This window comes from Phaenicophaeus curvirostris, chromosome 8 (assembly GCF_032191515.1).
Source record: "Phaenicophaeus curvirostris isolate KB17595 chromosome 8, BPBGC_Pcur_1.0, whole genome shotgun sequence".
In the NCBI taxonomy this organism is placed as follows: domain Eukaryota; kingdom Metazoa; phylum Chordata; class Aves; order Cuculiformes; family Cuculidae; genus Phaenicophaeus; species Phaenicophaeus curvirostris.
Genome location: NC_091399.1, coordinates 9,125,951 through 9,152,902, shown reverse-complemented (window position 1 = coordinate 9,152,902; position 26,952 = coordinate 9,125,951). Strand labels below are relative to the sequence as shown.

Here is a 26,952-nt window from a genome sequence, read left to right as displayed (position 1 = left end):
CTTGTGAGTTCATGGGTTTTCTGTTAATAGTAAAAGTTTCAAGGAATGACTTTCTCTTTTACAGGGAGTTGAAGTGAACTTTCATAGCATTTAATTTGCAACGAATCCCTAACTTATTTTTGAGCTATTTATGTCCCATTTTAGTGACTGCCCTAAATTTTTTCCTTGCCAGTACAGAGGGAGATTGGTCATATGATGACATAATGATGATCAATAGATGGCTCAAAGATCAGCACTAAAGGCAGATTTGGGAATACTTAGCCAGTGGGATGCATTTGCTAAAAGAGCATTTTCAAAGTCTGGATTCCATCTGACTATCTGGGAAAATTACCTTCAAACATCAGGGCTGTTATGGTTGATAAGAAGAGCTTTGAACAGAGAACTGAGGGGAAAAGGTCAAAATAAACTAGTTTAATTTCCAGACCTGCTTAAAAAAATCCTAATACTCAAGATATAGAAATTGATAAAAGAGCATGAGTGGCAAAAAGCTGAATAATGAGAAGAAAGCAGACACAGGTATTGACAGAACTGGATTCAGGTACTTCCCGTGATGAGAATATACCTAATCCAAATAAGGTACTGGATTTTTTTGGTCCAGAACTGCTAACAGGTAGGCACACAAATGAACAGCAGGTAACGTGATGCAGAAATAACATGAGTAATGCCAGGGAGAAGTAGGAATTATTGCTCAGGCTGTACAACTAGACATTTCAGCAGAGAGTGAGTGGAATAACAGAACCAAAACCAAGGACTAAAATGTTTTGTGTTTAAGGAAAGAGAGAAATAAAAGGGAAAATGGCAGCTTCATGTGCCAGTGATAATGTAGGCTTCAAAGAAGCAAGAAGGAGGATTTGGAACAAAATTTAATCCCTTCCAAAGGCATTCCAAACAGCTCCTTCAGATTAGTGTTTGGACTCTGCTGTTGATAGTTAAAAGGGAATTTTATTATGGAAAGAGAAGGTAGACAGACTCACTGGAAGTATAAATGCTGTTTTAACTTATATGTTATGGGCATTTGTCATTTCAGATAAAGGTTTAAGAGATGATGCTTGAGTTTTTAATAAAGGTCATGATGCTGGCAGTGACTAAGGCCAAAGTAAACAAAGTAACTCTGCCAGTGTTTAATTTTACTCTGTATTTCACAAGTCAATAGAAAATATATACAAAGGATTTTTAGAGGAATGTGTCGAAAATGAGAGCTGGTGTTCTCTTTCACGAAGCTGGGGTGTATGTCCTAAAATTTTAGTATAATTAATGAAGACTGATCTATGAGACTCAGTTTATCTATGTAGTCTCCCAGAAAGCTTTTCATCACACTTGAAGGAGCTCCTCCATATGGTCAAGGTTATAATCCATTACTGAAATACCCATCTCTTTTCTCTGGGCTCAAAGTTTTGTTACTGAACATGAAACAAATTGTTGCTTAGTTGTTTTTAAATGAGATTCAATTAATCAGCTAGACAGAATTGCTTGCGACATTTTTTCCAGATTTCCTGAAAAACCAAGACACTTAGTAATCATAAGACTAAATTACATTTATATTTAGTTTTTCTAATCCTTGAACCAAATTACCACTGAATCCTCTCTTAATGTCATTGTACATAGTAGAAAAGAATCAATTAACTCGCAAGTTAAAGAAACTGCATTCCTGTGTCTCCTTTTTAAACACCGTTTGTATTCTTCAGCTAGAATGATGTAAAAATAGTTTTCTTTCAGCCTGCACTAGCAGTCAGAACAATGTCTTATTTACTGCAGCACTTCGGTGCACACTGAGGATGGGAACAGGGTTACTATATTTATTTTATTCCATTCATGGCATATCTTTTCAAGTTCCAGATGTTCTTCCGAGAAGAAGAACATCTCGGAAGAACATCTCTTCTTCCGAGATTTGAAGCTTTCTTTCATTAACATGAAGCAGACCCTTGTCCTTCTTCTTAAAGTCAAATCATGCCAAGAGACATCAAAAGTCTGCAGATTTCCATTAGAAACTGTTATAGTACTGCTGAGCGTAACTTTTAAAATTCACCTGAATTAATCAATACGCTTTCTATAATCAGTGAAGTATTTATTGCTTGTCTGAGTTTTAAAAAAAATACCAACTGAGAACTCAAAACCAGCAAGGAGCACAGACATTGCTCTGTAGATAGTCTGTTCCCACACTGTATATAGAGGTGGAATAAGAGAACATTCCATTTCAAGAGATAAAGAGAAAAATAAGATTAAAAAAACTGCACTCTGAAAAAAGAAAACTTGATATTCTGTGAAATAGTGCTACCAGGTGAGCTAATGTCTCAATGAATTTGAGGCTCTGCCGCTGCAAAAGGCTCAGCTAATGTGTTCTCATTGCATTGACGCATCAGCCTTAAAAACTTGCAGTGTCATGTGCTCATTCATTGCGTTTTCCTGGCCAGAGCCCGCAGCATGCAGCATTTGTTATTCCACTAGATGGCCAGCTCTTGCTGCAGTTTTTGTAAAGGAAGGTTGTTGAAAACACCTAGTGGCACAATACATTCGGCTCGGCAGGAATCAGTAGGTGTTGTAAAATGTATGTAGGAAGGTTACTGAAACAGCGCTAGAAGCGCAGTACATTTGGCTTTGCAGGAACTGAGATGAGGTGTAAAACCATATGTCTGCCCTAAGCTCACTGTGCTTATTTCTGTATTAGGAGCAGGAGGTGTAAGGAGCAATCGTTAATCTTTGGAAGTGATTTGCATATAGAATCATAGAATCACCAGGTTGGAAAAGACCCACCGGATCATTGAGTCCAACCATTCCTATCAAATACTAAACCATGTCCCTCAGCACCTTGTCCACCTGTCCCTTAAACACCTGGTAACTGTGGGCTAGGATATCCACTCTGAGAAAAGGACTGACATAGTCATTAAGTGAGTCCAAGCTCTCGATTCCAGCAGCATCTTTCTCAAATGAGATGAGAAAGTGGTGCCCTGTTCCAGGCAGCAGGTGAGAGGCTTCCTCACTGAGTGTTGTGACTCACACCTGCACGGAGAGCTGAGGACTGTGCATGCTTGATCTCATGACACCTTCGGATTGAATCTTCCAAAGACAAAAGAGTTGGAGGGAATAGAGACGTATCAGTTTGGCTCAATAGGGATGTCTGTGTAGGATACTGCAGCTCACATAAGGCGATGGGAAATGGTGAAGCAGTAAGGAAAGTTGTGGTTATGCATCTGTTGCTGTGTTATCGGAAGGGAAAGTTAGTTCTGTTTCTGTTTTGGCTAACATGACACTAAGGTGTCTTCCCAAACATAATGACTATATTCTGAGAAGCTAAGTCACCAGAGCAGAAGGCCTGACCCTGCCCACAAGCTGCTGTCAGTAGAACACCTGAGGTGAGGTTGAGCAGTGCTTACGTCCACCCAAATTATGGAACCAGAACCAGAAAACCGGAGCATCAATGCTTAGAGCATAAAAGACATACAAACCATCTTGGCAGAGCAGGAGAATCTTTATTTTTCCAAATATTTTTCAGTGAGGCTGGTGATGATTTCTTCTGATTGTGTTTAATATCCAAGTGCTACTGAAAGATGTCGAAGACAGGGAAAAGCTTTCATTTCTTCCTTCAGAAGTGCCAGTTAAGCACTTGATTTTGTTCTTTCCTGTGTCATTCAAATTGGTTGCTTGGCTAATGTTACCCATTTGAGTGAACACACCCAGAACATTGCATTGCTATATGTACAAACCTTATTTGTATGCAGTTTAAATCACTTCATTATGAAAAGCATCACTTGAGGCCAAATTTAGCCAGCACAACTTCTGATTTAATAAAGACATAGACAAAAATATTGAAAGGAGAAACATAATATAAATACAACAGTAAGCCAGTGGAAAAATTATGTCTTCCTTGGCTTAATAACAAAATGGAAATCTGCTACAACAAACTGCAGTTGAAGATTATAAGCAACTCAAGTAAGTAAGAATTTTAATTTTAGAAGACCAAGCTACAGCACTTGCACAGAAAAACATACAGTGTTCAATAATATGTCAGTATTTTGATTTTTTTATAAGACTGGATGCTTATTATACCATATAATTTACAGTGAAGATGATAGTTATACCCAGGAGTCTAGCCAGTTTTTTAAAGGATCTTATTCTGGTGATGCAAGCTGAAGGCAAATATAGACAGAACTACTTGGTAACTTTTGAAAGATATTTTAATGAAAATACACAAGTCCTTATTTCTGAAAAGAAATCCATTCTCAGCAGTCTTATGCTCATCTTCAAAAAGGGCTTTTTTATGCCAGTGTAGACTGAGGAGTTCATCACCAAAGAGAGTGAAAGGCTGCCTCAAGCAGAAGACTTATAGAAAGAATTCTGGGTTTCAAAACCGAATTTATTCTGGAATTTCCCCTAGAATGCACCACAGGCACATCTAAAGGGAGGAAGAGCCATGAATTTGCATTTTCTCATTTTTCTATTCTTTTTGAATTATACAGAGTGCAAAAAAAAACCCCAACTCACGTGAGCAAAACAGGGCCTGGGTATTGTAAAATCACTTCAGATGAAGGACTTGTATCTTAATCTTCTCTTCAGTCTGTACGCAGAAAAAAGATTATGATATCTGACTTTTTTACAGTGTCTATAATACAGTCCATCAGAATCCTGAGTGCTTCAAACCTGTTCTCTTCAGAATCCCTTGGAATTAAATACACACAAAAAAGACAATATAGCCTAAACCCAATACCCTCAAGATGTTACACAGGATTAGTTCCTTACATCCCAAAGCTACTTTAGATTGTTTTGCTCTAAGGGTAGTTGATGCACGGGCACAAAATTACTAGGGAATAAAATCTCCACCGAGGAAGCCACAAAGTTCAACACAAGGAAGTTTCATAGTACATCTCAGAGATTTCCATTTTGGCACATTTATGGCATTGGATGTAAGGAGAAAAAAAATCTAATTATCAATCACGTAGCAGACTGCTTGAATGCAGGTGAACAGTGAGTCTAGGTGCAAATGAACTGACTCTAATGCGGATGATGCTTCCAAAGGAGAGGTGCTAACACACAATATTCTGTCTGGTTTTAGAACATCTTCTCCTTTTAATAGAGTACAACATATAATTGAGGTATTTCTAAACAAAAATCATTCCAAGAAAGAACAAAGGAAAATGTATTTAAATTGCATGCAATTTTATATTATGAAAAAAAGCAGATTTTTTTTATCTGCTTCAATTGAGATATTTCATGTGGGAGTTAAAAAGGGATTTGCAACATACGATGTAAAGGAATGGCTCTCCAATGGAACCTTTGATTTAATCTAACAGACCAGGTGCACATCTGAAAGTTGTGTGCCATAGAAAAGGAAGGTGACGAGATGAAAGTATCTGAGATAAAATGAAGGTCGGCCTGACAGCCGTTGCTTTATTAAACCGAATAATAAGTCTGCATCCTTCCTCAAAGGAAATAAAACGATCTGCTTTGAGGTGATACCTTTAATTGGATTGGGGATTAGAGTTATTTAAAACTAACGTGACAAACATAACAACATGATATACCAGCGAATAATAGTTCTGATAACAATGGCAAGCTAAGATAAATTCTCGTGTATATATGTGTTTTTACACCTGTTTTAATAACTATATATACATAGGGGCAGGCTGCTCTTGGCATCTGTCCTTGTAATGCATTTTCTCTCAAGGAGATTTGCAGCACTTCATCAGGTACTCGTGGAGGTTGTTCTTGGTCATATGCTATACAGGAAAATTTTTCCAGCCTCCTCACAATTCCACTTTTGATTTATTTTTTTTTATACGAATAGCAATATTAGAAGGAAGTAATTTCACCATATGATAGAGCGTTGTGAAACTAGTAGACAGGCTCTATTAATGTCAAGAAACAGGATTATGCCTGCTTCCATGCTCTGGAAATACCATCTGTGCAATACGTGGATTGAAGTCACATCTCTCATACCAATGTTTTGTTCTTTTAAGATATGGACTAGTTACCAGTTACAGTGCAACTGTACCCCAGCAGCAGTGGTTTGGCAACCTTATTTTACATTTTGTCACATGATGCAAGGTGTTAAAAAAAGAAAATCAGCTTGGCACACATCATCTGACACGAGAGGAGCTAGACCGGTATAGTAGTACATATTAATACAGTACTGTAGGATTTTGTGTTATACCTTATTCTGAGTCTTGCAGTGTCACTGAATCACTGAGCACTGCAAGAGTCTGTAAAAGGACAGAGCATTGCATTATTATTTTAGTGTCCACCTCTGTCTTGTGGCTTCTCTTCTCAGAGTAACAGGGTGATTGGAATAGAAATCCCATATACTTTTGGAAGGCCAGTTTCCTCTACAGAGTCCAGTTCTGAGAAGTGGAAAGTTGGGATCAATTTCCCTTTCTCTGTCATGAAACAGTATCTAGAATATCCGTTTTTGGGTTTTTTTTTTCAGATCTGCTAGCACTCATTCCACTACAAATTTCCTCTGTCCCTTCCACCTACCAAACCCCCTTGTTGTTTCCAATTTAAATGTCCAAACTTCCCTTTTTAGCCCCAGGGAAATTGTGTAATGTAAATGGTGCTATCAGTACTAGAGCCTGAAAATTTGAAGAAAGGAAAACACAAGCAGCTTAAAATAGCATTTATTTTGTAGACGTATGGTATTAAAAAAGGAAAATGCATATTAAGAAAAAGCTGGTATTTCAGCTATAAAGACGTAGTGTTCAGCACATCTAAACCCCAGTGCAGGTCCACAATACTGAAGGGCTTGCTTTTGGCCTTTTGGCTTTTACTGTGAGCAAAATGCTGCAAGAGACCTTACCTCAGGCCAAATTTAAAGGTATCTTAATCACCTATCCGCACAAATCACTTACAGAAACAATATCAGAGCCAACACTGTGGTGACTCACAAGGCTTGCAAGCCTACACTTTAGAATGAATGCTCGATGTGTGGATGGATACTGGCACATGTTCCTGGGCTTGGCAGCTTCTCTTTGCTCCTAGCCAGGTGACTATCTGTCTTTGTAGTCGTGACATGTGATGTGATGCCTGTGGTCTTCTCTAGATATCACCCCCCACCTTTACAAACCATGATAAAGTAAATCACAAATGCAGCTGGATGTCAGGCAAGGACACCAGCATGAGATACTGGGTCTTGGAGCACCCTGACCTTCAGGCTATCCCCAAGTCCAGAAAGCTGCAGTATCTTCTATATTTTACCTGTATAATAAGAGCATGTTTGTGCATGGCTTTATCTGATCTGGAAGAGTATAAAATGTACCATAAGGACATGTCTTTTATCATCTATGGGTTATTAAGTAGGACAAAAATAAGAGAGAATAATTATGCTATTTGGTCTCCAGCATCAGGTTTCCTCTGTGGCATCACAGAAGTCCCCTGCCTGTGCCCACCGTAGTGCATCAGGACTGACAATAGGGTGACAATGTCGCGTCTCCCTTGCTCTCTTTTGTCTGTTGTGTTTCTTTAGAATGATACATGGACTTGTCTCTCGCTCTGTGTTTGTACAGCCCATGTCACGGCGGGGCCCCAGCCACAGCTCAGGCTGGGATGAATTGCTGTAATAGAAATGCTTTTCTGGTCTGTGCTGTTTAAAGTAAAAACGTGTCTCCTGTGAAGTAAAAATGTGAAGGTGGTATTAATGCAAAGCACTAGAAAGCTGTGACATGAGTGCAGAATAGAAGGGAAGATGAAGGTTGGACTTGAGGGGTGGGGCACATTGCCCTGCATATCCATATTTCAGGCAAAACCTTTCGTTGTTCTGATGCCTCCCTTTGACCAAGATGTCTCTGCCTGTCAGGTCACGTCTGTCAGCACTCTGAGAACAAGCATTCCAGGCTCTGAATCAGAAAGAAAACCTTCTCAATTAAACAAGTCAAAGAACCGTGAGATATGCATTGATGTAGAAATGGATGCATACAAGCAAGTGTCTGCTGTTTCTCACCTGTGTTAAGTCACAGGCAATTTATCCTCTTAGCTCACTCGGGTGGGGGGGGTAGGACGTTCGCTCTCCAAGGGATCATCGAATGCTAGACTTCAGCCTTTGGTGTTGTGCTTTAGGTCATCTTAGCTAAAGCCATATAATAGCTTTGTCTTTAGATAAATTTGAAGATTGAATGGTGTCAGGCCAGCAGATGATGGGTATGATGGGTTTTCAAGCTTAACAGTGCTGTAAACTTGCATCGCAATTGGTTGTGTTGGCTCCTGTCTGCTCCTTTGTTCACTTCTACAAAAAGATCCTTTGGTTCCAGCATGTAGAATGCACCAATCCCAATATGGTTTCAGTGCTGCCAAATGACATAGTCCTGGGGACAAGTTTCCTATCTGGCCAGTGTGTACAGATATGATCATGAAAAGACTTACACAAAGTTTGAGAACGCTGTTTCATACTATGTTGTTCTTGCATTTGCAACATAAAGAAGAAAATAACTTTAATATATTAGCTTCCAGATCATTCAGAGCTAGTCATTCTTTCTTATTTACTGTTTGTCTGGTCTTTTATAAACCTAAAATACGTTCATTTTTGATTTACTATGTTCGCTCTATTTTCTTACTTGCTCTTGATAAGAGCAAAATAAATGAATAGAAAGAATACGGTGCATATTGAAGGTTAAAGGGCAGGGAGACATTTAATTTTTCTGAAATTGAACTGCTAGATGAGAATTCAGCTTGTGCAGAATTGCTATGGCTACTGTCAGTGGTAGAGAAATTTATAGGCAGAAACAGGAAAAAAAATTACATACAACCATAGTTAGTTTTGGAAACATTAAATAAAAAGAAATCCTTTGAAAAAAAAATTAAAATTATGAATTCCCTGCTGGTATCTGATGATTGTGGCACTATACAGACTGGTATAGACGATAGATGGTTTGTTTACCCTGAAGAATATCAAGTGGCAAACCCCACACCTTTACTGACAGCAGTGCCATGATGTGAGCTAGAAACTGTCTGTGTCCCCTCCCCATGTCCTTCTCCTTCCCTGCCTTCCCCAGGTTCTGAATAAATTCAGCGCTCCAGAGCGGTGTGGGCAGGCAGCTTGGACACATCCAGCCCTCTGATGTGCTCCAGAGAGACAGGATCAGGATCAGGCTCGCGCTGTCTTGGCAACGCGCCTCAGCTTTCTCTGGGAGGGATCGTGGCTGGAGGGTGTGAAAGCACATCCACGCAAACAACAAACACCAGAGTGGTTTAGTCCTTGGCTTCTTGCTGAGAGCATCAGCAAGGGCACCCGGTTGTGGAGGTGACATTTGCTGTGCGCACAGATGTCACCCAGGGAGAAGCTTTATTGTTGAAGTATTCACCGCATGTGTTGTCTTGTCAGAACATTTACATTCCTGACAGATTTCATGGATATGAAATGTTGCTCAAGGGCTGCACTGCAGACCCCAGCCAACACAAACTTACCTCCCAGTTTCCAGTCCAGCTCGTGTCTGGCGTGTGGCAATATCTAGCATGGTAGAGCATTGTTTTTGATGTGCTGGTATGCAACTCAAGTTTTTCTATATCTCAAAAGATATTCCAAGCAAGCAGTGGATTATTCTCCTTTACTCTGGGTAATATTAGAAAGATTTCGAGAGTGAGATCTGCTACCCTTACTCATGCAAGCAAATTGGTCAACCTAATAATCAGAATTGGAGCAATTTGCTTACCAAACAAGCAAGCAGAAAGTATAAAAGTGACAGAAGTTGCCCATTAGAAATACTTATTTTCAATGCAATCATTAACTGCTATGGATGTTTATTGTCTGAAAAGAACTCATTATCTTATTGGCACGTAAACACGTAAACTTAGGTTCTGACCTCGTTTGTGTGGTTCTGGAAGGAAAAGTGTTTTTACCCATTGTGAAGCTCCTGTAATATTGACCACAAAATTTATGACCTCCAGAAAGAAAAAACACCAAACCCCCGAAGATTTTAATTTTTTATTTTCCTTCCATTATCTGTGTTTTCAGAACTTTTGATAAATAGTTCCTATTCTACCCAAATAACAGGAATGACTTCAATATGTATTCAAACCTCTCTTCATTACATAGAAGTGCAGTAAATGCATCAATTAAAATTAATGTATACATCTTTATATTAAAAAAGAAACTTTGAAAGACATTACCTTTTCCAGATCGTACACTCCTAAAACACAGCAATTAGAAATCTCTCTGAACATTATTTAGGCTCTGTTCATTATATTTCTTAAGACTCTCCTTCCTTCTTTTAAACGATATTTCCAGTAGAATCTCATTTTGGGGTTATCTTAAACATTTATCATTTTTTTTAAATATTCCAAATATAAGAGACTTCTGGTTGATAGTTAAGAAGAAATCCTGAATAATTCTTTAATTTACCTTAGAAGAACCCAAAGACATCATGCCCTTGAAACTGTACGTATATTATTTCAACATTTTTGGACAAAGTTGCCTTAATTTTGGGAAAAAATGGGAACAATAACTGATGATTTTTTTAATGTAAGTTGAAAGCTTACCATCTGTGTAGATTGCTTCACCAGTGTATTATCTGCAGAAAGCACTACTGGTTTAGCTAATTCCTGGAGTGATGGCTAAGATACAGTATAAATATAAATGAGACAGTTGGCAAATAGGCCCAAGATGTGAGCAGGGCACTGTGGAATGGATAGCTAAGCTGCTGACTGTGTTGTCCCTAATGTTTCTCTACAAAAACTCAGTTAAATAACCTCTGAGTAGCGACCAACATAGCAAATCCCAAGCCAGCATGCAGACTTTCTGTTTCATCAATTTAGCCCTCAATACATCGCAAAACGCTTGAGCAGCATTTTCTTTCTTGCTGAGTCCAGTCCACAGCTTAATGAATCTTGCCACTGGTATGAGGTTGTTCAACATTAAATGATTTTTTATTTCTTTTGCTGACCATCTGCTGCATAATGTCGACTGCTTCTCTATGTATATCCACATTTGGATATAATATCAGCTGCATCAGAGAGGAAGCATTTTGCTTGTGGATGAAGAGATGAGCAAAAGTTCATAAAAGCCAGAAACCTCAGCTTTGAATGACAGAAGTAGAGAAACAGGTTTCCACCCGTGAATATTTAAAAGGAAGTCCATACAGAATGTCTGCATCTGTCCTTCTAAGTCTTGCTGCAAGTTGGGGTTGGATTAACTTCAAAGATAAAAATAGACCCTCTGTCTATGAAAATTTCTCTGTACTGAATAGAGATCAGTGTCCTGAGAGAGAGGAGTGAAGCTTTATAAAGAAGTTTTCTACAGGAGGCACCTGTGAATCTTGGCAAATAAATGATTTCAAAGCCTGTTTCTTCTATTTGCTGAATAGCAAGCAGTCATCTGGTTACAGAGCTCTATAGACAAACTCAGATGAATGTTCCTGTGCAGTTGTGAAAGCGATAACACTGCAAGCCTCACAGGCTGTGGGATCACACATCTCACCTAAACTTGCAAATGTATTTTACAAAAAACGTCTTGTAATCTCATCTTTGAAGTTGGCGAGTTCATTTACCATATCCTTTCCACCCTTTCTGTGAAGGCAATAGTGAAATGGAACCAATATCTAATTTTTGTGCAATCCCTAATTTACATGCCTAGCCTTGGTAGTAAACCTAAGCAGAAATGCCTTGCAGTGTTTGCAGATCATAATCCCTAATCATCGATATGAAGTATACAACTCTGCACACAGAAAATCATATTCACATATTTACAGAAATGTAAGGAATAAAATTAAAGAGAGTATTTGCAGAACTCTCTCTTCAACAGAACTGTACAATTTGCCTTCAGAATTGTCAAATAGAAATTTCTTCTGCACACAAGTTGAAATGCACAAAACTTTGCCGCTTAAAAAAAAATAAATAATTGGTTTCTTAAATCCCCTCTTGCACGTCCCCCAGGAATTGTACAAAACTCTTCTGACTTGTGGTGGATTTTGCTGTCACACTCGTAAGAAGCTTTGTTTTAGGAGGGTCCATCACAGCTTAATCCCTCTGAGTCATAGCACTTTCCACGCTTCAGAGGCAAAAGCTCCATTTCACAGCATGTCCTTGGTTCTGATCTGAAGAGTTGCCTTGAAGTTTAAGCAGAAAACTGGAGTTTCCAACTATTGGGTAAAAAGTAGTAGCTAGTTACAGTAGTTTCGTCTCCTCCTGATCCTATTACATATTCATTTTTAGATCTGAACTCAATTGCCTGATCACAGTCAAATCCACCATCACATCAATGGTACGAGTTCCTAAAAAAGAAGGGAGCAGCTCCAAGTATTTACTTGCTTGCGCTCTTATGTCTGCAGGCTCCCCCAGAACCTAATAAGACTTTAATTTCTTTGTTGGCAACACCAGCCTAGCATGGATTCATTCATCTGAACCCCAGATAATGTAATGCCTCTCCCTGCAGTGGTGTAAGTTATAACCACTTACTGTTTCATGTGCCCTGTGTGCTCATGGAAAAATGTGTATGCTAAGTCAGTTCCAATAATCTGTAAAGAAAAAGACTCCTTGAACTTTTTTTTTTTTTAGTGTGGTTAACACTTTATTTTCAGGTGTAGAAGCTGGTAAGCTTCTGAGGTTTCAATTGCTTGCCTAGATTTCCAGGCTGTTCTGCATATATTGTTGACATCAGAAAGTGCTGAAATAACATTTCCACTGGAGGAAAGAGAAAGATTGAGTGCTTAATTTCTTGAGAAGGTAGCTTTTAAAATACAGTTAAAGTGTACAACTGCCAGCATTAAGGCATCTGAATAGCAGTTACACTTTGCATACTTTTAGGCTGTAAAGTAAAACTGAGTATGATTAATGGGATGGCTTTACACATAACAGCACATATGGGAATTGTGTTATTTTATATTCACCTTCCAAACTCCCATAAAAGTAGATTATTGTAGCATGGCACTTCTGAATAGTTACGTGGTGATTGGAGCCTTAACAGCTCCCATGTTCTCACAGCGGGAAATCTGCTGCTTAGAAACTTGGTCTCACTCGGTGGAGTTCACCCTTCAAGGAGGATGAGGAATATAAAACACTGGAAGTACGAATACTGTGAAGTATTCGTATACTTCGAAGTAGTGTTTGTACGAATACTGGAAGAGATGTAAATAATTGGTTGAGTGTGGCAGTACAAGAGCAGAGTATCTACTTAACTCCTGTGGCCCAGATGGACTGAGGAGAGGTCACGGTGTGTCTGGGGTGGGGCAGCTGCTGCTCTGACTTCCAGCATCATCCTTGTTACTGTGCTTGGCGGGGTTCACCACAAAGCCATGGCTGCCTTTGTACTTTTTAAGGATCAAGCACATATTCTTTGTGTCATGTCTGAGCCTGAAGAGATGCCCCACAGCATCTGCAGTACTGGTAGCAGCATCCCTAGTGGGACCTGGCCATGAGGAGCTGAATAATCTGAACAGTAGCAGAGAGGAGATATTGTGTTTGCAACTCTGAACAAAAAGGATATTTGAATTACGGTTGTTATTGCCAACTAATTACAAGATAAAAAATTCGCAACCAGCTAAATTCTGCTGAAACCCAGCAGGAATTAGAGTTGCTGCTGTGTGTTGTGTGGAATCTCGGTCCCAAAGGAAGCGCTCGGTGGGCTGCTGGCATCAGCCAGAAGGTACCTCCTGATCTCATGACGTAAGAATAAGAGTTCTCCTTTATAGTGACTATCCAAATTAAGATACTTTTTATAGCAAATGAATTTTTCCTTAGTTGTCTTTTTTTTTTCAAAGATCTTATTAGTTGAGTCACAAGAAGAGGAATTTCTTATTGCTTAAGTTCTCTCCTGTTCCTTTTTTCTGTTGTTGATAAGACACTAGGTTTAACACTAATGGAATATTAACACCTTATTTTTGTGAATTTTAACTGTATCTGTAGGGAAAAAGGTTCAGTTTGATTTGTGCAGCAGAAATCATATCGATCTGCAGAATAACTTATTCTCAAGCTGGCAGGTATCAAACAGATACAGGTACAAACAAAATCAGCAATAAAGAAATGAAAATTTTCTGAAGTTCCTTTATACAAGTAAAATTTCCTGAGTAGGATTTTAGCTTTTTTTATTATTATTATTTAGTAGAAGAATAATGCTAATAGAATGCACATTACTGACCTCTATGTTCTTTGATATTAAGCTAAGGAAGGACAAACAAGCTGTTGACATGAGCGCAGGTACTACTTTCCTGTAACCTTTTTTAATTTGTCATGGATATGTTAAGCTTTCAGTGAACAAATAAGAGGAAATGCCAAATGCATTTTAAACTCCATAATTTTCTGTAGGGAATTAACATTACTCAGCTATTTATTTACAAGCATATGATATTGTATATCTCTGTGAGGCAATGCCTGTGTGCTTAAACACTATATTATAATTACTTCAAATTACAGATACTTCAAATTAGGGATATGGTTTAGTAGTGAACAACTGTGGTTGGACTTGATGATCTCAAATGTCTTTTCCAGCCTAGGGATTCTATGATTCTAAGAACCCCAGGTTCTTACAAAGATAGATCCTGCCAGGAGAAACTTAAGATAAATGCTTTAGTAGATCAGAAGGACATGAATTATAATAGGTAGCATATCTCTTTATCTGACAGCAAGTAGGAATAATGCAAATACACCAACCAAACATCTGGCAAAGCCATCTGAACCATAAATAATGTAAACTCATATTAGAAAAAATATGTTCTATGGTTAAAAAATCCTCTTGCTCTTTATGCTTTAAAAAATACATCTAAATAACAGTTTTCACTCCAGTTACTCCAACCCTGACAAACTGCTTTAGAGAACCATGTTTGACTGTGAAAACAAGTATGTTCTTAAAAAGCATCCCCCCCTGCAATGGTTCAGTGTCACATTTTGCATTTCAGCCTTTGGCTGCAGTTGTGAGTTGTGATAAACAGATGAGCCCAGTACTGGTGGAATTCTGAATATCCCAAGTGTTGGTTACACAGCATTGAAGAACAAGACGGCTGTTGACAGGAGTAATGAGCAGTGAGTTCCTGGGGTTGTCTTTCCTTTGTCATAAACACATTAACTTGAGAGAAAGGTGATATATCTTAATGACTTCAGAGAGACTGGATTTGCCTTTTGACTGAGTTCAGCATTCATAGAAGATCTGTTAAAGACCTTTTACAAAAACACAATTTAAAATACATTAGGTATCTACCAGACCATTTCCTTTTTATTTTTTTCTTTTTTTTTTCCTTCCAAGTATCTTTTTATGTTTTAAAACAGTTGTTTTCTAAAATGAAAGTTGATTTAAAAAGAGGATAGTAAGTGCTAAAATTTGTGAATCCTGTTTCCCCATGAACTAGCCTTTTACTATGGAATTCCCATGTGAATTTATGGAATAGTTGGGCTCATAATACAACTTAATAGGATCTCCATCCTATGGACTATCTTCTTGTTTTTGAGAAACAAGGAAGAACACAATTTTTTTTGGTTTTATTTCTGACCATTTACCAAATTACATAGATATTAGATGACTTCCAAAACTTGTTGGCAGAAATAATGAAGGAATGGTAGACAGGACTGACAGACAATACTGCAAAATAAGCTTTGTTGGCTTCAGAATCCAAGTGGGAAAACATGCAACGAGAAAACAAAACAGACAAGAGTGGGTTTGGAGGCCCAAAGTATAAAACCTAAATGACAATGAGGTTATCAGCACTCCCAGCACCAGAAACAAAATTATGAGGATTTATCCTTAATGAGTGTCACGCGTCTTAATTAAATCTGTGTGTACATATTTGAGAACTTCGTGTATGCCCATGATTTTTTTCATAGATCTCACTCAATTTTCAATTATTTATGAAGCAGAATAACTATTCACTGCTTCTTCCTTTTCCTTTGAGCTGTCTGTTAATTATTGGGACCATCCTAATGAACAGATTTTCCTATGAACTTGTTCAGCATCCAAAGAGCATCAAGGAAGCTAAGTTTAAAGACATTTATGTGGTGATTTAGGAATAAAAGAAAACAGGAACGGCAGACATCCCTCAACATGGGTATCAAGTGCCTATAGCACTATGACAGCAAAATTACTTGTGGCTCTACAGATTCTTGGATATTTAAAGGAATGATCCATTAAAAATGGGCACAGATGTGGTTAATAGGGAATGCAGTAGGCCTCTTTAAAGCAGAATAACAAACAGGTTTTAGAAATGATAATGTCTCAGATAAAATGGACTGTAAGTTTGAAGAGACAGATGAATTTGGAAACCAACAAATCCTTTCACAACGTAGATAAGTAGGAGCAGAATCGGAAGGTTTGGGTTTGTTATTTTTTTTCCTTACTGTTTTTTTTTAATCGAACCATCAGGGTAGGGTTTGCTAAGTCAAAAATGGAACAATCATTTTACCTATCCATAGTAAGTCTCTAAAGTAACAATCAGAAAAGAAATACTATGTATATATAGTGATCTTATGGAAAATTGCAAGTTTAGCAACAGATGGCAGGAAATGGAATTTGCTATCTTATCAGGACAATAAAGCTGAAAACAGTTGGGGTAAACTTGTTAAATAAGAAAAAAAAAACTTAATAGAAAACAGAACAGAAACTCCAGCTCACGTTTATAGATTCTATTAAGGACAATCTGGTTTTAATTGGAGAAGGCTTCCTGAGTCTGTAAATGTAGTATGCGTGCTCATCTAAAAAAGTATGTGCTATTTATTGTCATGCTGAACACAACAAGTGCTATTCATGCCCTGAATTAGATTCAGTGCTCAGAGCCTACATGTCTCTAGTAGCAAAACAGGAGAATCATGAGTGCTGTCTGAAACATCATCTTCGCAAATCATTTAGGTTTTAGTGGAGCCCAAGTAGAGAAGCTGTGTATTTCTACAGCTGAGCTCAATCACTGTTGCATCAAAGGTTCTGAAAATTTGTTATAGAGATGACAAATATATTCCACATGGCTCAACACAGACTGGAGTGGTCTGAAATTCTCTCTAAAAACAAAGTGAGATACATGAGATTCATGAGCCATTTTCCGTGTAAATGAAAGGAGAACTGGTTACAGGAAAAGGGCAAATAAATAAAAGATGACTCCAAATAGGTGCATACAATACAGGGAAATCCTAGGTTTAGCAGCTGCCCCAAATTTTTGCACTCCTAAACTTTGGAAGATTTATTTCCTTATTATTTTGTTGTTGTTGCTGCTGCTGCTCTTTTGTTTTAAGGTTGATATTTGATGAGGAAAGGAAACGGGATGAAAGATGTAATGCAGTGATAGTTCTCTGTGATGTGACCTCGTATTTACAAGTAGCTCTGGTTCTCCTTGTCCTTGGCAGAGTACACTTTGGGGGCAGAAAGTCTTATCCATCAGTTATTTCTCATAAAGGTTTCTGCTCAAGGAGAAAAAGAATTAGAGGTATGCCAAATGTCTGAACTAGTCACTGGCAAAAGAGTAAAATCATCTTCTATCCCACACCTTCTCTCTGTTGTGAGGGCAGCATGCTGTTTTCATGCTCCCCCCAGATAAAAAAAGCTTTTCTATAATTGCCCTGGGTCTAGAACAAGCTGTTTCTCAGCACGATGTAAGTGATATATTTTCCTCAATATTTGCCAAGTTTCCTTAGGAAAAAAGTATGTAGAGCATCTTCTTTTTATTAGTAATAAATTTCCCAGTGACAGTTAGAGGAAAACTTTGTCCCTGGTATGTGTGAAGTGTTCCAAAGTAGCACTGTGTGTGTATAAGAAATTGTAACTGTGTTTTCTGAAGGAATCATACATAAATGAAAACCAAACAGAAATTGAAAAGTAGTCAAGAAGAAACTAAACAATGTTTTCCACATTACAAAGGTGGTAATTCTCTGCAGAAGAGTGTTAGAGTTGAGAAAAGATTATTTTTCTTGCTGGTGCAGCACTGCTAAAGCCAGGCTTTGCAGAGGGCTTTCACTTTTTTATTCATCTGTTCTTCACCTTGATTCCATTTTGTCTGAAATCAACAGTGGCTCTGTTCCTGAACTGAAGTTCCTTGGCTCAAAATCATGATTCGTGCTTTAGCAAAGGGCATGGGAATTAGGTACCTGAGGCATCCTGCCAGAATTCAGTCAGCCTTACTGCTCTCTGCCTTCTGTTCATGTACTTGAGAACTGTACTTGACTTTAGGATTCCCTGAAGGATAAGTGTCTTGATTTGGGGGTGGGGAATTATGTCTTGGCATTACAGATGTTGCTTTAAAGCTTGTTCTTATGGATTGATGTTTTACATGCTTAACAGTATTAACTGGTTGGCTAAAAAGCATAATCATTTTTTCATGGTGCACGTTGTAAAAGATCAAAATATAAACTGTATTAAACAGTTCAAAATTTAAATGGTCTGTAGAACAACTTCCTTGACAACCGTGCTCAACTGCAGTACACAGTTTTCTGTAATGTCAATAGAAAGAGTCAATCAAATTGCAGATCAGTATGAAGCAGAAGTGATAACCCCCTTGGCAAGCAAACAAGCCTTTCTCCCACAGCAAGTGAGATGAATATCCCTTTCCTCCTCTCTTTAGAATGGATACTTTTACACCAATACCTTCTTCATATCAAATTTGGGAAATTGTTACAATTTTCCACCTGCGGGATATAGTGGGTTGCGATAGAGATTATGCTATGGCACTTCAAGTTCTTTTACCTATCATCTCAGTTATTTACCCTGGGAAATTAAATAGTCTTATAGTACCCCAAAAATCCTTTATTTCCAGAAGTAAAGTTGTAGATGCTTCATTTAGGAGTTCAAGTTTCATATGTGGACCAGCAGTCTATGCAGCAATATAGTCCTATGTGAAAAATAATAATTGAAATGGTTTCCATAGAAACCAAAAACAGCCAGTGGAAACTACTAGATAGTAATGAAAGAATTCAGTCGAGTTATATTTAAATAAATAAGGATCATTTGCAACATACTGCTGTTTGTTAGAGTAGGTGGTATTCAGAAATATTTTTAAAATTATACCGTTCTGCAGCAGCTTCGAGTCAGCTATGTGGGTGGTAACAGGTCTCCAGGCTGGGATCAGATACCTCGGGACTGTAAGTGGATGAGGAGGAATGCTCTGAAGTTAAAGAGGGGTCTCTTTAGTGAAGCCATCGCTCTTTTGAGCAAATCCATAATGAAGCAAATTTTAAGTTAAGGAAGTAATAAGCATTGAGGTAACAGTGATGTCTGACAGAGCTATAGTGCAATAAGTGGTGCTGGTTGTAACCCTCTTGCCAGAGACCATTGGTTTGCATTCCTTATATCACCTAGAATTTGGCTTTCTGTGAGTGGGGTTTGGTTGTGAAGAGTTAATGTCAAACCCAACAAGTAACATTTGAGCAAGGTCAATTTTTCTTAACTTTCTGGTAATGTCAATTCCAGCTGTAAACAAACACTGGATTAGGTGTGGGTTTGGGCTTCTTGAGCTGCTTGCCGGAGGAGACGGATTGTGTTTGCATTGTGTTTCAGAGGCAAGGTAATGGCTCATCAAGGTGAGGGTGGTTGTGTTGGAGCCTTGCTTACTTTTGTGGGGACGAGGCTGCTTGCCTTTGCTGTCAATCAAAAGCACCATGAAATGGGAGCTGTTAGAGATGAGGGACAAGGCATTAATGCATTAAATGAAAGTGCTGTAGTGAGCAGGCTGAGAATGATCCCACCATCTCTCTGCCCCTGTAAATTCTCCTTTTCATATATAATTCTGAAGTCACCTTACCCACCAAGATGCATGTAAAAGATCTCTCTGAAACCCATGCAGATGGATTGTGCATTGGTTAAACAGGAGAAATAATGGTTTATTTGTGTGCTTGTGGATGTTAGGGCTATTTTTTTGGCTATTACTTCTTATTCAGTGTTATTCCCTGTGAGAAAATCCTCTGCAGGAAAATCCATGGTAGAAAAATCCATGGTAGAAAATCCTCTGCAGGACAGAGAATATTCAAGCTCCAGGCTGGTACTTTACCTAGGGACTCTGCAGTTATCCACCTCCAGTCCTCATCATCCCCTCACTACATCTGTAAAACCTTTGTGAGCTCATCCTACATCCTCTTTCTATCTTTTTTTCTCTGTTTTGCAGTTAGATTGGAAGCTCTTCAAGGCAAAGACTCTTGAGGCAGATTGGCATTTTCCATGTGGATGGTGCCCTCAGGCTTTTTCTGTTGTGACTTTTAGCATAAATTCAACAGCAAGTAGAATAGTGTTGCAGAGTGTTGCAAAGAATGGATGGAATTCTTTTGGGGGCTTCTTGGTAGTGCTATTAACCCAGTAATTTAACTATTCTAAAGTCGTCACAATGAAATTGTTTGTGTTTCATGACCTGATTCACAATCTTAAAGTATAGCCATCCTTTCTGAGCTTAACTAGTTAAAAATGCAGAGATATTGAAGTAGATATGGATAGATAAAGCATGCTAGAGCCCTTGTTAATGACAGTTCCTCCAGAGTCTTTTAGTACACAACAGTGCTTGTAATCAAGGATATTTAAAATAGTGTGTTAAGAATGCTAAATATATCTTAAAACATATGCTGCTCTAGGCCCTGAAATGTTACACATCACTTATCAGAAGAATATATTCTTCAACTGGTTTTTTTTCCCCCTACAAGGACATCTTTTGGTTATTAAAGCTAACATTCAGAAATTGTTTGTCAAAGACAGGCTTCTTAAATGAATTCCTTCCAGTAGCAACATATTAGTTTCAGTAAGGAGGAATTTAAAAGGGACTGAAATGTTTGTGGGTTTGTTTTTACTTTTTTAAAATCGGAGTCCCTTATAGCACCCTGGGCCAGTGCCTCACCACTCTCATCGTGAAGAAATTCCTCCTTCTGTCTAGTCTAGGGCTCCAGCCCTCTGATCATCTTTGTAGCCTCCTCTGGACCCGTTCCAACAGCTCCATATCCTTGTTAAGTTTAGGATTCCAGAATTGGGCACAATATTCCAGATGAGGTCTCACAAGAGAGGAATAGAGGGGCAGAATCACCTCCCTCAATCTGCTGGCCACACCAGCATCTTTGATTTACTCTAACAACAGCTACAAACTAATCATAGAATCATAGACTCATCGAATAACCAGGGTGGAAGAGACCCACTGGATCATCTAGTCCAACCATTCTTATCAAACACAAAACCATATCCCTCAGCACCTCGTCCACCCATGCCTTAAACACCTCCAGGGAAGGTGAATCAACTTCCTCCCTGGGTAGCTTGTTCCAATGCCCAATGACCCTTTCTGTGAAAAATATTTTCCTAATGTCCAGCCTAAACCTCCCCTGGTGGAGCTTGAGGCCATTCCCTCTTGTCCTGTCCCCTGTCACTTGGGAGAAGAGGCCAGCACCCTCCTCTCTACAACCTCCTTTCAGGTAGTTGTATAGAGCAAAGAGGTCTCCCCTCAGCCTCCTCTTCTCCAGGCTAAACAACCCCAGCTCTCTCAGACGTTCCTCATAAGGCCTATTCTCCAGCCCCTTCACCAGCTTCGTTGCTCTTCTCTGGACTCGTTCCAGAGCCTCAACATCCTTCTTGTGGTGAGGGGCCCAGAACTGAACACAGGATTCAAGGAGCGGTCTCACCAGTGCAGAATACAGAGGGAGAATAACCTCCCTGGACCTGCTGGTCACACCATTTCTGATACAAGCCAAGATGCCATTGGCCTTCTTGGCCACCTGGGCACACTGCTGGCTCATGTTCAGTCCCTGTCAACCAACACCCCCAGGTCCCTCTCCTCCAGGCAGCTTTCTAGACAGACTTCTCCTAGTCTGTAGCCCTGCATAGGGTTGTTGTGCCCCAAGTGCAGGACCCGGCATTTGGTCTTGTTAAACCTCATCCCATTGGTCTCAGCCCAGCGGTCCAGCCTGTTCAGATCCCTTTGCAGAGCCTCCCTACCCTCCAGCAGATCGACACTTCCACCCAGCTTAGTGTTGTCTGCAAACTTGCTGAAAATAAAACTGTTGACAAACCAGATTGTCCCAGCCATGTTTGCTAGAGCACATAAAATACCCAGTTAAAAAAAAAAAAAGCAAAGTTCATTTCTATACCTGTGAGGTGTCTGAACAATTCTGGGGGTTTGGTAGAGGTACGAAAGCACCAAACAGGGGTTCATCACCTCCAGAACAACTTCCCTGGTGGTACATATTGCAAGTGGACATTCTCACATGGTGCTGCCAGGAGGACTTTGGAGTGGCTACCAAGAGTTGTCACGCATCCTGGTTTCTGCTGCTGCTTTTGGCTCCTGTGCACTATTCCAGCCAGAGCAAGCTGGTTCTGTTGGCCCCTGCAAAGTACGATGGTTCCAGCGATCTACAAGAAGGGTTTTTACTCTGATTTGCATACATGTTGTGCTTTCTCAACAATCATTCAACAGTTGGTGGGGCAGGGAGAACAGTTCTGTAATATTAATCACTTTCTCCTTGTATATATCCCAAAAAGAAATTTGCAGAGCTTCCTCATGTGGGACTTCAGTTCCTTAGCCTCCGTTATCTATGTTATAAGAGTTTTCCTTTTTTTTGCAGATCAAAGTGCAGAATATTGTTCTGTTGTTGGCCCAGTGTCAGCCTTTCTATCAACTTATACGTTGCATTTCAGGCTGTGGGCTGGTTTGTTTGTTTAAGGAAGACGAAAATGTCAGAAAAGATGCAATTACTTGAGATTTGCTTATAAGCATTATTACTGTACCATCTCCTAATTTATATTATATACATGCAACATCAGGTCATTTATCTTAATACTTTCCCTATTTGTGACCATTCCACCAGTGACAGGTTGTTACAAGAATAATACCCTATTAAGTGAAATGTATACTGTTTTTAAAAGCAGCACAATGTAACTTTTCTAGACAGCCTTTAATTTTCCTTCAGAAACTCAAGGGTATCCTTACAATTTATTCAAACATGTCATGGCAGAAAAACCAAACCTCTCTTCTGTAACGTATTTTGTGCCTGAAACTTTAAGGGTTGGCTTAAAATTAACCTTTTTTAAAGTTATTTTCAGGTTTTGTAACATGAGGGGGAAAAAAACCCACACCGAGAACAGAATCTGATTTTGTTTTGTTTAATATGATGTTAAGTGAGGTATGAATACAGAATAAGTTTCATATTCCTTAATTAAAACTGTTACTCTTTACTGGGAGATTTTTGCTCTGATATAATGCTTCTGATTCTACACAATGAAAGCAAATGACAGATTGTTGCTGTTGATATTATAGTAGCATCTAGAGGCAACTAAATCTATAACCTAAAGAGATAAACAGTGGGGAGAAAAATGGGATCATAAAAGGAAAAGAGCAAGTGACTTGTCCATAGTCATGGACATACGGAAGGATTGTGAAGGAGCCAGGAACTGAAGTCAGATTTTCTCTACCTACATAATCCCAGCTGTAACAAATTCTGCAGGAATGGAAACAGATTGTGGAGGTTTTATTAATTTCAGTTATTTGTATCTGGGAATAAGGATGCCTGTATTAGGACTAGAGGTCCTGTCTAAAACCCAGTAGGAACATATGAAGCTATAATGGTCTCATATCAGTTTCACGGATGTAATCATGGACTTGCCTTTCTGCTGCTGGCTGTTAATGAGGATATGATTGTACCTGTTTTAATGAGGTTTAATTCCACAAAATCATACAATCAATGGCTGATGTTTCTGGCACTATATCTCTTTCCATATCCAAACTTCCCCCTCATCACGATTAAATTCTTGGAGGCTTTTGTCTGCACGGGGTTTGATTTTTTTTTTCACTTTTAGTATAGTTCAGAGCCACCCTACCAATTACCCTTTCACATGGTTTTTAATTATCCTACAGAACATTTGAAAGCTTCCAGCTCAGAAATTATCTCCCGCCTCTCAATTTTCTGTTTTGAACAAAATACTCCAAGAACATCAATGCTGCTTCCTCCTATCGTAAGTCCAACATTATAACATACAGTGTTCTGCAGGCATTTTTCAAGAGTTTTTATGATGTGCTGTGTTGTGTGTGAAGAACTTTAAGTCAAAGCTATTTTTTTATATGAATTCTAGAGTTTCCCCTGCAAACTAGAGCTGCTGGTACATTTTGCTTTTGTTGACAATGCAGTTCATAGCTACATCTCAGATCGTCTTTGAACTCGTGCATTTGGCCTTAGGAAGTCTGTTGACATGGGAATCCAGTTCCTCCTGGTAACCCCTACTGGCTCTCTTCCTCCTACAGATTAATCATTCAAATTAGGCTTGTGTCAGTTTATACCAGCAACCTGATGAAGCCCTGTCCTCATAATTATAGGGTATATGTATTTTAAGATCCAACAACACCCCTAAATTAGCTAGTTTTACACTTCTGTCTTGTATTATTCAATGGAAGATATTATAGTTTCAAAATCTCATTTATTTTTTCTCCTTTTTCTAAGCCAGAGTGCTCCTACCCTTCAGTTCATTCATTGTCACGTCTGCCCTATGGGCAGCTGAATGCAGAGCAAAGAGCTTCAAGTGGATCTTCTTCAAGCTGTATGAACGTGAAGCTCTTTCAAAGCTAAGAAATCCAGCTGGGAGGGAGAAGCTAGCGATACTGCAGGGAAGCAATCAGGGCAGTGTTCAACATCATTACAGGCTGGGGATGAAAGGATTGAGAGCAGCCCCATTAAGAAGGACTTGGGGGTACTGGTGGGTGAAAAATTATAAATGCACTCACAGCCTTGAAGCAACTGTATTCTGGGCTGCATCACAGACAGTGTGGCCAGCAGGGTGAGGGAAGGAATTGTCTTCTTTTCTCCACTCTTATGAGACCCCACCTGGAGTCCTGCATCCGGCTCTGGAGCCCTCTGCACAGAGGTCCAGAGGAGGCCACAAAACTGGTCCAAGGTCTGGAGGAAAAGCTGAGAGATTTAGGGTTGCTGATCCTGGAGAAAAGAAGTTGCCAATGAGCTCTTATTGCATCCTCTCAGTACATAAAAGAGGCTTATAAGAAAGGTGGGGAAAGACTTTTTACCAGGGCTTGCAGTGACAGGACAAAGGACGATAGTTTTAAACTGAGGGGAAGGTCTGCATTCAGTTTGTCCAGTTTTATGGCACTTCCTCAGTTTTCCTTCTCACACAAAAGGTGATGTGGGTTGTGATTTTTCTAATGTCTTAAAGGGGCAAATTAATCTGACTGTCGCTGCTTGTTATAACTTCATACATTTTTTAAAATAATTATACTCTAATACACAACTGGAAAAGTCCACCTAAAATTCCACTGAATTGGGTGGACTACAGGAGGGAAGTGAGATTGTGTAGGGAAAAAATCAGAAGGGCTAAGGCTCAGCTAGAAATTGGATTGGCCAAGTCAGTGAAAGATAACAAAAAATCTTTCTACAAATATATAAATAATAAAATGCGGACTAGGGAGACCATACAGTCCCTATTGGACACAGAAGGAACAACAGTGACAGGGGATGAGGAAAAGGCTGAGGTACTTAATGCCTTCTTTGCCTCAGTCTTTAGTAGTAAGGAGGGTCGTTCCGTCTGTGTACAAACCCAGGAGCTAGAGGAGCATAATGAGGCTCCCGTGATCCAAGAGGAGGTGGTCAGAGCCTTGCTAGCCCGACTGGACAGGTACAAGTCTATGGGGCCGGACGGGATTCACCCAAGGGTATTGAAGGAGCTGGCGGATGTGCTGGCCAAACCCCTTTCCATCATCTTCCAACAGTCCTGGAAGACTGGGGAAGTCCCACTGGACTGGAGGCTGGCTGATGTTGTGCCCATCTACAAGAAGGGTCGCAGGGAGGACCCAGGGAACTACAGGCCTGTCAGTCTGACCTCAGTGCCAGGGAAAGTCATGGAGCAGGTGATCTTGAGTGCTATCATGAAGCACATGCAAGAGAACCGGGTGATCAGGCCCAGTCAACCTGGGTTCACAAAAGGCAGGTCTTGCCAGACTAACCTGATCGCCTTCTATGACAAAGTGACTCGGCTGCTGGATGAGGGAAAGGCTGTGGATGTGGTCTTCCTGGACTTCAGCAAAGCCTTTGACACAGTTTCTCACAGCATTCTGCTTGATAAACTGTCAGCCTCTGGCCTGGACGGGCGCACACTCTCCTGGGTGGAAAACTGGTTGGCTGGCCGGGCCCAGAGAGTGGTGGGAAATGGTGTGAAATCCAGCTGGAGGCCAGTGACAAGTGGGGTTCCCCAGGGCTCAGTGCTGGGTCCAGCCCTGTTCAATGTCTTCATCAATGATCTGGATGAAGGCATCGAGTGCACCCTTAGCAAGTTTGCAGATGACACTAAGCTGGGTGGAAGTGTCGATCTGCTGGAGGGTCGGGAGGCTCTGCAAAGGGATCTGAACAGGCTGGACCACTGGGCAGAGTCCAATGGCATGAGGTTTAGCAAGACCAAATGCCGGGTCCTGCACTTGGGGCACAACCACCCTATGCAGTGCTACAGACTGGGAGAAGTCTGTCTAGAAAGCTGCCTGGAGGAGAGGGACCTGGGCGTGTTGGTTGACAGGGACTGAATATGAGCCAGCAGTGTGCCCAGGTGGCCAAGAAGGCCAATGGCATCTTGGCTTGTATCAGAAACGGCGTGACCAGCAGGTCCAGGGAGGTTATTCTCCCTCTGTACTCGGCACTGGTGAGACCGCTCCTTGAATACTGTGTTCAGTTCTGGGCCCGTCACCATAAGAAGGATGTTGAGGCTCTGAAGCGAGTCCAGAGAAGAGCAACAAAGCTGGTGAAGGGGCTGGAGAACAGGCCTTATGAGGAGCGGCTGAGAGAGCTGGGGTTGTTTAGCCTGGAGAAGAGGAGGCTGAGGGGAGACCTCATTGCTCTCTACAACTACCTGAAAGGAGGTTGTAGAGAGGAGGGTGCTGGCCTCTTCTCCCAAGTGACAGGGGACAGGACAAGAGGGAATGGCCTCAAGCTCCGCCAGGGGAGGTTTAGGCTAGACGTTAGGAAAAAATTCTTTACAGAAAGGGTCATTGGGCACTGGAACAGGCTGCCCAGGGAGGTGGTTGAGTCACCTTCCCTGGAGGTGTTTAAGGCATGGGTGGATGAGGTGCTGAGGTATATGGTTTAGTGTTTGATGGGAACGGTTGGACTCGATGATCCGGTGGG

General features: G+C 40.0%; 1 protein-coding gene across 1 annotated transcript in view; it reads left to right on the top strand.

The window, feature by feature from the left end:
* BRINP3 (BMP/retinoic acid inducible neural specific 3) overlaps positions 1–26,952 on the top strand; it is a 190,643-nt gene that overhangs the window by 153,448 nt on the left and 10,243 nt on the right. The window lies entirely within an intron of this gene.